Here is a 12690-nt window from a genome sequence, read left to right on the forward strand (position 1 = left end):
GCATATGAATTGATACACATTTTCTGAAGTAAAAGAAGTTTGTAACTCTTAATTATTGTCATTATTCATGAAGTATAATTCACCACCTGTCTCCAAACGTCACTAGTTTTAGGAGGGATTAAGAGGGACAGAGTTAAAATTTGAGTCAAAATCAGGGACGGCCCTGAAAATCAGGGACAGTTGATAGGTATGCTGTGGGTATGTGTTGCCTCGACACATGTGATAGCTCTACATATAGGGTCTATAGGGCCGCCACCAGTCTGAACAGCCAAAGTGGAACCTGCTCTGTAGAACTGTCAGATGTACAGGGCAGAACATACTTGCAGCCATGCATAGTACAGAAATATATATATCGGAGCAAATCAAAGCATAGTCTAGCAGCAATATAGTTGCTTATGCTACTACATATGACATATTGACGTGTCAGGTGTACAAGACCCGTAACAAGCAACCAGTACAGACACCTACAACATGAGAAGGTCCCCTAATCAGGACAGTTGCAATGGCTAGAGTATTGTCCATACCACTCAACTGTCCCTGAATGTCAGGTATTTCCCTGAGTTTGACTGAAAGTCTAACTGTGTCCTTCTTAATCCCTCCTAAATGAAGTGGCGGTTGAAGGAAAGGTGGTGAATTACACTTACTGACTAATGACAATAAGTAAGAGATATAAACAACTGTTACTTCAGAATATGTGTATTATGTCATATGCTCTGATTTTGTCAATGTGTCAAGTTAATAGCACTACCTTTGTAAAAGTGTCCCTGTTTTTCATGACCTGTCCCTGAGTCTGCAGAAATGTGTCCCCGATTGGTGGAGAGTTCTGGTATTGTCACATGTGATGTGTGATGAGGGACTGTCCCATGCAAAGTGGGAAAGGTGTCACTCCTACAGTCTCCCGTCGTGCAATCTGAAAGGTGGTCAACGTGCAGTTGGTATGCGGTAGCATGACTCGGCAGACAGCTGCGTTAACAAACTCAAGTCACATGTCAGCATTGCAGAGTATCATTTCCCATGTAGCAGGCAGATGGGAGCAGATCGTATGAGGAACACGCATATAATATGAGTACATCACTGGACAGGCCGCCAAGTCCGTACAGTCGAACTGCTGCCGTTGCAAAATGGTTACACATACCTGATACTGTAGTCATATAGTCCGATGTAATACGCATCACAAAGGATCGCACACACCCAACGTGAGTGACAAATGTAAGTGGAAATGTCGGCGAGCGAGCGGCTTTAAGCGTGTTTGTCTACCAGTATGCCAGTAGTGCCTTGTCAAAGAAATGTGGAGTGTAAACATGTATAAGGTGCTGTGACCAGAGGTCAGCAGTGCTTAACACTGTGCAAACCCACTCACAACAGCTCCCACCTGCTGGACTGTGCCTTACTCGGTTTGTATCCAAAGGCTTCGGCCTGTCCACAAACAAAGAACCGCCCAATACACTTGATGGTAGAAGTACCCTGCGCACATAGCTCATGTGAATTAACAATAGACCATGGCATATGTACAGACAATAGACCACAAACACCATACAGCGCAGACATCCAACAGTATAGCAATGTACTGGCAGATATGTCAGGACCACTGGTGTGTGCATACCTGGCCGTCCTGTGGTTCAGTGTGTGAGCATGCCCAGTATGACTGTTATGCATGTTGTAGACTGACAATACCGTCATGTGTGTGAGCATGCAAAGTATGGTCAACTGTATTACATGTGTCACATGTCTAGATAGTTAGTACTGTGTTGCTGACCCCTCCGTTCTACACAGACAGGTGACATGCTGTGTCTGCAGGGTAGCTAATGGTCATGTGGCATTGACAGTTGCTACATGTCTGTATGGCATGGGGGGACATGCAACCACAACCACAGTCCTACACAGCACCGTGGGTGGTGCACATGACTCTCACATGTGTAGGTGTGACGGGGGGCACAGACAACAGTTGTACACATCTGCCACTACTGTACTGGTCTGCCGGGTACTCCATGTCAGTGTGTGGACCTACCTAAATTGCTGGTTGGAGGGATACCAGGGTATGTCAGTTCCTAGCATTAATTACCAGCACAGTGGTGTTGGATGTCCTATTACACATCCTACATCAAACAGCCTGGCCTGCTGTCATCTGTGTGTGTCATAGGGGGTTGGGGTCAGTCATTGGGCATATCCATAGGCCATCGTATATCATTTGTCTGTATTGGTCCACATCTGTCTAGCTGTATGGAACGTGTGTGAGCTGTACGGACACATATGATGGTCAGCCCATAATCTGTAGTGGGTTAGGACACCCTGTGTACTACAGCCTACCATTGTGACCCCCGTATGTGCTACAGAGATCATGGTGCCACTATGGATGTGTACTGTCTGCTGCCCTAACATATGGCCACCACAGTCACTTGTATGCTCACATACATACCAGAGCAATGGATAAGTACACATTCTAATACAACTGCCACTTGTTAGGTCAATAGAGATACACTGGTTGTGTTACGGACTGGGGGACGGTGCTGGAGTGCTGTCTATGTCGGATGCACACAGTGCACCTCCCATACATGGCCGAGCACAGGTACTGTCATGTTTGGCATCCATTGTACTGTGTGCTGGTCAGAGAGGGGAAATCCGTGGGTACCTACTGTGTCAGTGCATATGCCTTGTGTTGGCTCTTTGCCAAGGGCAGGTCATACTGTGCACGGGCTGCCGCTGACTTTGCCCTACTCAGGTAGTTCCTTCACCAAGTCACACTGTGTCTGTACAGGCCTTGGAAATGGTGTTGGGCTGTGTGGCCCTGCCCCATGCTGTTCCTGCTGCAACTGTTACTGCAGGATAACATTGTGTAGCATAGTATATAACATAACAACATGTATGCATGTAGCTTGTGAATACAGCAGAGCCCCAACAGATGTGTCCGGATACAAGAACTGTGAACCGAGCATCCCAAACACATGCACATGTATATGTCTTGCCTGTGCATCCGCCTCAGTATGGTGTGACTGTTCAGGTGCGTGTGCATTGCTGATGGGTGTTATAAGCCACTACACCAGTGTTTACCTAGCATCCCCCACTAGGAGACTGTAGGGGATGTCCACATAGGCATTGGTGTGCTACAGCTGTGTCAGATGCCATATATCGGACACATCACAGCTTCCAGGGCAGACAGCACACACATTCACTCTCATGCCGTGGCCATCGCATAAGGACTAACTGTTGGAGGGTATGCCCCTGCACTGACTGTAGGCCCTACCCTGCTCCCTGGGTGGTGCTACGTGTGCAGGCTATAGCACCCAGTACCCCAGGGTACTCATCCATGTGGTTGAACAGATTCATATTGCTGGTCCACTAATCACGTGTGTGGAGGACCTGTACGTGCTCACTAGCATGTGTTGACATGGCATCTGTGAACTGGTGCAATACTCTGGATGCAGATGCCTGTGAGATACCCATGATATCCCCAGTTGTGCTGTGTGAGGTACCTGTGGCTAGTACACCTAGGCCAACACATCCCATGGTATCCACTGTGATGCGTTCCCCTCGGCCTGTTTGATGTGTTAGGCACAGGTCAATAAGCTGCTGTAGGAGGTCTTTGTCCACCCCATAGTGCTCCAACATCCCCAGCCCATGTAGACCCTGGTAAGTCACCCCCAGTCTATAAAGTCTTATGTCCCCCCAGTAAGGGTTGTTCAGCAGCATACACATCCGCACTGCCCCAGCCTCCTGCACGTTGGTATATGTTGCCTGCTGCAGCCTGTGTCATTTGGTTGGACTGTGTCTTGAAATGTCCCTGCAGGTATAAACCGGTGGTGTAGACTGTGAACGAAACATGTGTGTATGCTGCTTGCTTGCATTGATGTACTGTTCATGTGCGGGCATGCCATGTCATGTGCAGCCTGTACACTCTGACTACCTCACCACTGCTGTCATCCCTCCCAACGTCACCAGGTAGGTATAGACACACCCCTGGCTTAGGTTTGCTAAGGCAGGAGCAGTCCCGAGGCACTGTTCTGCAATGTACGTACAGTATGCCTGACCACCCCTCCCATGCTGTCAACTATATGCGAGACCTGCACCTGGCTGACTACACACATACACTCCAGGGACCAGCAGCACACACTGGTGATAAATGTGATACACCATAGTCGACCTCATCTGCATAGTATAGTCTTCTAATGAATAGTTATAGGACCCATACCGAACCTCCAACATATTAACCACTGCTCAGTGTCGCTCAGATCCACACACAAGTGGCAACAGGTGCGTTACCATCATCATATTCGATGTCCCATGGTCTGCCCAGCAACAAAATAACCGGTGTCTACACGACTACAACCCGTGGCCCTGCACACCACAGATGATGTGCATTAACACCACGCCATGGCAGATATACATAGATCCCAGGTTATCACGTACAGATCATCTGGCACAAATAGTCAATAGTGCTGATGTCCCCAGAAATGTTCACATCTATGTCCACCTCTACATCTACATATATCACATATATTATTTGTAGACATATATACATGGACATACATATATGTATATATACATACACATATATACATGTACACACATATGTAGATATGGCATTTATATCACAACAGCGAACCACATGACAGCAATGCATTAGACAGGAATAGAAAGGAAACTACATGTGCCACCTGCATCATGTAGTGTTGTTAATATCAAGGCACGTGTGTTATGTTGCGTCACACGGGTCAGACTGTAGCAAGGGTAAGAGGAGGGCTGCTGACAGTTACTCATCAGACCTATTGGTGACTGTATATGTTGACAACCCAGTGTCTTGGCAAAATATGCGGGCTGTGGACACTAAATAGGTCAGCAACAAAACAAACTGGACACATCCTGCAGCTAGCCACCCACAGATACCAACACATATGCTATAACTGCCAAACACACACCTGCCATGCCCTGGAATCGAGCATCTAACTGTGTAGTCTACCACACTACAGCATTATGCAGTAAAAGAACACATTACCGAGTTCTGGCATCACTGCACTCCCACAGGCATACTTCTAGGTGGATGACATCATCCGCAAAGGCAAAGACGCCGATAAGGAATGTATGTGGTGTGAGCCATCTAAGAGCATTACTCTGTCCTCAGGCAGCTAGAAACACACACACACACACACACACACACACATACACACACACACACACACAGAGGCAGACACGTGGCAGGGCTGGGAGTCGAACATACACCTAACTACCTTATCACACTACAGCATTACGCAGTTACAGAATGTGCTACCGAGATTACTGAACACAGCACTCCCAGAGGCATACTTCTAGGTGGATGACATCATCTGCAAAGGCAAAGATGCCGATAGGGAATGTATGTGGTGAGGCGTCTAAAAGCATGACTGCATCCCCAGGCAGCCGGAAACACACACACACACACAGAGGCACACACTTGGCAGGGCTGGGAGTCGAACATACATCTAACTACCTTATCACACTACAGCATTACGCAGTTACAGAACGCACTACCGAGATTACTGAACACAGCACTCCCAGAGGCATACTTCTAGGTGGATGACATCATCTGCAAAGGCAAAGATGCCGATAGGGAATGTATGTGGTGTGAGGCATCTAAAAGCATTACTGTGTCCCCAGGCAGTTGAAAACACACACACACACACACACACACACACACACACACACACACACACACACACAGAGGCACACGCTTGGCAGGGCTGTGAGTCGAACATACACCTAACTACCTTATCACACTACAGCATTACGCAGTTACAGAACGTGCTACTGAGATTACTGAACACAGCACTCCCAGAGGCATACTTCTAGGTGGATGACATCATCCTCAAAGGCAAAGACGCCGATAGGGAATGTATGTGGTGTGAGGTGTCTAAAAGCATTACTGTGTCCCCAGGCAGCTGGAAAAACACATGCGCACACACACACACACACACACACACACACACACACACACACACACACACACACACTTGGCAAGGCTGGGAGTTGAACATACACCTAACTACCTTATCACACTACAGCATTACTCAGTTACAGAACGAGCTACTGAGATTACTGAACACAACACTCCCAGAGGCATACTTCTAGGTGGATGACATCATCCGCAAAGGCAAGGACGCCGATAGGGACTGCATAGAGAGTGAGCAGTCTGAAAGCATATTACTGTCCCAAGGCAGACATGATTGGGGCAAATAAATATCTACAGAGCACTACAACAACACTACATAGATACGGGATGCGTCACAGACAGTACACCCTTCAAGACAGTCAACCAGTGTGTTCAATGTAGACATCCATTGTGACGTTGAAAAGGGACATCTGTTGCCTGGATGACCACCATCACTATACAGGATGTCAATGGCCATGCCCATACACAGAGATGCATCACCAACACAAGGTGTCACTGGGCATGCCCACATGCTTAGTATCACACGTCCATTTGGAATGTAATGTGTGTCCATCTACACAACGGTGTACTGGGCATGCTCAAACACTTAGCAGTTGCAAAAGGCCATCTTGCATACACATGGATTCCAAACAGGGAAGGGTGCAGTTTGGAATGTACTGTGTGTCCATCTACACAACGGCATACTGGGCATGCTCACACAGCAGTTGCAAAGGGACATCTTGCATGCACATGGATTCTAAACATGGAAGGGCGCAGTTTGGAATGTACTGTGTGTCCATCTACACAACGGTGTACTGGGCATGCTCACACACTTAGCAGTTGCAAAGGGCCATCTTGCATGCACATGGATTCTAAACACAGAAGGGCGCAGTTTGGAATGTACTGTGTGTCCATCTACACAACGGCGTACTGGGCATGCTCACACACTTAGCAGTAGCAAAAGACTGTCTTGCATGCACACGGATTCTAAACATGGAAGGGCGCAGTTTGGAATGTACTGTGTCCATCTACACAATGGTGTACTGGGCATGCTCACACACTTAGCAGTTGCAAAGGGCCATCTCACATGCACATGGATTCTAAACACGGAAGGGCACAGTATGGTGTTACTGTCCCCATGTACATGAAGGCCAGTCACATGTATTGACCAGTACACACTCAGGAGCCATCACAGATGTCTCATGTCAAGATCACAGAAGTACACACTGCAGTATACAATGTAGCCCTCAGACATCAACATGTCGTTGGACCAGCAATACACAGCCATACATTACCACAACACCATGTGACTTATGACCAGTAGACTGTACATAGGTCTACAGCAACTGTGCAGACTACACATGTACCGACAGGTTCCATCATGTGTTATGCATTGCAATGATACCACTGTACATAACCAGGTCGGCTCTACACATACCAGGGGCCCTGGTTCTTACACAGCTGTGACAGATGACTGTCACTGTACACCAGAAAACACACATGTTTGGATATGACATACATGTAATCGCAGTGGATATGTGCATGGACCACACACACAACACATATGTACATAGCATAGCATAGCTTTTGCTGTCCTCCGTGCAGACAAGTGGCTACAGCAATCACACGCATGCAAATGGAAGGTGGGTCCATGGCTGTTGAATGCTAACAGTACATGAGGTAGCAATGTTGACCAAGGACACATTCCCGCTGTACTAGTTACCCATGACACCCATCATATCATACAACAGTCCATGTGTTATGTATGTCATCACACATATCCACCAATTGCAATGCATACAAACATGGCTACATGACAGGCATGTAGGACCAACACACATGTACAATTTGTAGTGTGCATGCACCTACCATGCATGTGCAGTAGCAGTATGTAACTCATCTGTGCCCAACTACAACATGCAGGTGCAATGCAGCCCCATCATTGACACCTGTATATGGTGACATACTGAGAGTACAGTAGGATGTACATCAGGTATGGATGGATGTGTGTACATAAAGTGGTGATCCACCTGTGCAGATGGATGTTTGCCAGGGATGGCTCACAGGTGTGTCACACGCCATCCTACCATTACATGTGCAAACAGTATGCTATGTTACTGTTACTTGACGGTGAAGACATAAAACCTGCACAGCGGTCAGGTGTTACTGACTGTAAATCACTTGACACCTGTAACACTTACATCCTCCCATGTGCATATAGCAGCCCAATTGCCGGACGTAGCATTGGTACACATAATGCGGCCAATACTGCTGCATGTCTGTCAGAGGTATCATCATTTAGCAGGTGTATCATTCACAGTACTGCCATGGGTGTTTGCTTGTGTGACCATATATGCCACATATGGTGGGGAATACATCCCAATTGTTACACACCCCTGTACACTCTTGTAGAGATCTGTACATACTGAAGTGTGGAAAGCATGACGTAGGCAGGGGTGGTGTGTGTATCACACATATATCAGCTATCCGTATGTGAATGACATTTGTTGTCTCCACAGTGTGTGTGTGTGTGTGTGTGTGTGTGTGTGTGTGTGTGTGTGTGTGTGTGTGTGTGTGTGTGTGTGTGTGTGTGTGTGTGTGTATGTATGGCTGTCTGGTGCATGCAATGAGGGTGTATGCTACCATACAGAACACACATGATCCCTAACCCCTCATGGTGATGCAGTCTACTACCCTGTTGATGCCATCGGTCTCAGCCGTACTGGCTACCTGTACATGTTCTTTCTCTGTGTCGCGTCATGTGGGTGCACAGTACTGTGAGGGTAATGACTACATAGGCAGGGGTCCTCACCTCAACACTATGGGGTGTGCATTATAGTGTTGTTGACCCCGTGAGTGTGGGCATGTTCCTATAATGTGACAGGGTATTACTGCTACACAGTGAGGCCTCATGCTATCAAGTGGCCTCTAACATTATCATCGGCCAAACCGCTGTGTACATTCCCTGCACCATGACAACATACCTGTGATGTGACCTGGTATGGATGTCACGTCTCTAGCCACTGTAGCCCAATAAACTGCCCACATGCTTCTGGATCAGTATATGTGTGGACATCTGTGGTATGTTAGCCTTTCCAACAGTCAGGTTGAGGCTACGTATAGCATGCTGATTTTGCCATGCGTGCCTGTGAGTACTCCAAAGTTACACATGGGAGACTGAAAACACTGCTACCTGTAGGCACATGCAAGTAGAACATAAGAAGGGAACCAGGGCATCATTACCAACATGCTGTTACTGTTGTTACTGAGACACATACTGTGAACATATAACAATGCATGCTAAACCTGTACAACATGGTATGTTTGGTGCGGGTCAACAGTACACAAGTAATGTAATATACACCTCTCTCACTATTCTTACACAAGTAATGTAATATACACTTCTCTCACTATTCTTACACAACTAATGTAAGATACACTTCTCTCACTATTCTGTTCACCCTGTGCATCAGAGCATTTGAGTATGTCCCTGCACCGATGGTGTGGATGACAGGGATGTGGCACAGGCTTCATCATATTTACAGGGTGATAATGTTTGCCAGGGGCATAAGCTGCACCAATGGATGACATCATGTGTGTGTGTAAGGGCCGGTGATATGATTGGACATGTCTGTTCAGTATGCATGTGGGTGTTGTGATGCCCGACAGATGTATTTGCTGTGTGCGTGTATGTGTGCACACATTTCTTCCTTTTGTGAGGCCTAGACAGGGGTATTATTGACAGCTCCAGATTGTACAGACCAGGTTGTACAGCTCACTGTGTCCGGCCATGGCCATGTGACCTGTGCCTGCCAGGGGTTGCACGGGCACTACCAGGCAGAGGTACAGATTGGCTTCTGTCCAACGACACATGTCCACTGGAACCATGTCCCCACTGGGAACATCCAGGGCCACGTCCACATGGCTTGCTGTGTCCTGGTGTGGACAGCGCAGCATCAGCTGCACTGCTACTGCTAGCACTATGGAAGCGGGCATGTGAGGTGGCACGCTCACGTTGACCTGCACTAGGTGGTGTAGCTGGCCTACATCCAAGTGGCCTATGCCTCACTCCTACCAGATGTTCCAGCACAGACAGCTCATGCTCACGGATTGCCATGCCACAGTCAAGGATTCCAACCATGTCACCCAATTGCTTTTCCAGAACATCAGCAATCTGCTGCTGAACATTTGCCAATGCCTGGATGTTGTCGTTTAGGGTACGGATAGCAGCCCTCTGCAGCCTCTGCCCTTCTCTGTTCTGCCATTCAGCACATGCCTGTGCCGCCATTACAGTCTGGAACATGCGTCTGGTGATACCAGCTGCTGCGCTCTGTCCTGCAGGTGCATGTCTGCCAGAGGTCCTCCTATGAGCAGCACCAGCCACATGCCTGTGTGACACATCTGCAGTCATTACACTGGCACCATGGTGTGGAGACATACCTTCTGTAGCCACCACACGTTCCTGTTCCACGCTGACAGATGCTGACTGCCCTTCCTCTATGGCCACTGGTGATGTGGTATGTGTTCATAGGTTTATAGGTTCATAGATTAGTACTAAGCTAACTGCCCTTGCGAGCCATTTTAAGCCTAGTCAATTATCCCTTGTGAGACTCAAACCCTGCACCTTGTGTTTGTAAGGCAAACACCTTAACCATTAGGCCACCCTCCCAACCAGAAAGCAGAACTGTATGCGAGGAAGAGGGGGACATAGTTGGGATGGCAACCATTGGCACAGATTCAGCCCCTGACTACCCTGCCTGTACCTCATGCATATGTTCATCACTGCTAGTATCTGTGGGGACACTAAAATCAGATGGACTGCAGGAGGGTGACGCACCTACATCACCTGTGAATGCAAAGAAAGACTCTAAATTACAATAGACACACACACAGTGACAGACACACACAGTGACAGACAGACACACACAAACAGACACACACAGTGACAGACAGACACGCACACACAGACACACACAGTGAAAGACAGACACACACAGTGACAGACAGACAGACACAGACACACACAGACACACACAGGCACACAGACACACACAGACACACACAGACACACCATGCATGTGATTTGACAGACGGCATGCTGCATGCATGTGATACAGTAGACGGCATGCAGCTCAGACATTAATAGTGTTAGTTAGCATACCTCCCTGGGGTGCACACTACAGCAAGCAGGTGTCATATCAGTAGCCATGCAGTTCACACAATCATGGTAGTATGCATGCATCCCCGCGATACACCATGTGGACCAGAACAGGATAACAGTACACATGGCTGACATGACCTTGACATTTAATCTGCTGATGTGTGCATTAACATGCATACATGTCTGACACAATGGTGTCCTGACACATGTACAGCATCGTAATGGGCATCACATTGAGATGTTGTCTGTATGCCCTACAGATAGAATGCATGTTTAGCAAATGTACATGAGCATGGAAGGGTAGTGTGAGCCATCTACATTGCTATACAGTGTGAAGTACAGACACTATGCCATTGCATGGCATCATGAGGCATCTATATTGCTATATAGTGCATAACATGTACACATTGCATAGCCATAACTGCATGCATACCCATGACATAACTGTGGATTGTGACCCACAATGCTGAGGTGTATACACACCAAACCATGCTGTGTCATGTGACAGGTCACTGGAGGACCTACAGATGACACCCCTGTACAACTACTACAGAGTCTCAGCTGCCTGGCAACCATGTCCACACATAGCAGACTTGTCAATTCACCATGTCCCACATGACATTGATGTACCACACACATGAGGTGCACAGCTAACGGTGATATCATACAGCAGCAAGAGAAATGTACAGTATCTGTGGTCTGATGTGGTGTCAATGTCTGTGGAAGCTGTACAGATGACTACTGTCATGCTATGACACAGTTGTGATGTGCAACACATCTTATATGGCAGACTTCAGTGACACCTCCACTAGCTGTGCACAGGCTTTTAGGATGTCCAGTGTACCACATCAACTGTATAATCAGTCAACTAAGGCTATAATTGGACCATGTGTGGACAATGTGCAACAGGGTGTATATACATCACATCTACTGTGTGGCTACGTGTCTCTGGCCATCTCCCATGGCCATGTGTGCACATGTGTTGGCCAAATGTGTGTGATGGCCATCTATCTCACATGTCTGAGTTGTCACATATGACATACACCCATAGATGTCAGATATGTCACCATCCGCAGGGCTATGCAGACAATGGGTTGTATGTTTGGTATGTGGGGTATGGGTTATGGGATAGTGTGACAATATTGCAGCCAGAACACTACATGTCTGGGACATTTCAGATGGCACATCACAATGTGTGCACCCATTGCAAGGGCATATAACACAATGGTGACTCCTGTGGGCTGCCCATATCACAGCTCACTGTGTGGTACTGTTTGCATACCACACGTGTTGTTCCAATGTATAGTACATATGTCCACACATGTAGCAATGACAAATACTGTGGTTTCATGTTGGTGTATCATTTCGTTTGTATATATTGCACATGGGTAGCCAGTGTGAATGATGGGTGATGTGACCTGTATATCGTGACTGGACCAAACATCAAGTGTACAAGTGTTAACTGGCCACATGGTGAATAGATCTATGCTTTAACATGCCTGATACTGATGACAGTCTCACCTGCAATGGACTGATGTCTGTGCGGCACACCAGAGGTACCTGTATAGGGGTGACACAGCAGTTTGAACATTATCCATGACTGTATGACAGCCACAGGGTGCACTGTGCA

The sequence above is a fragment of the Protopterus annectens genome, chromosome 1.part1 (assembly GCF_019279795.1).
Source record: "Protopterus annectens isolate FY-2018-M chromosome 1.part1, PAN1.0, whole genome shotgun sequence".
NCBI lineage: Eukaryota > Metazoa > Chordata > Ceratodontiformes > Protopteridae > Protopterus > Protopterus annectens.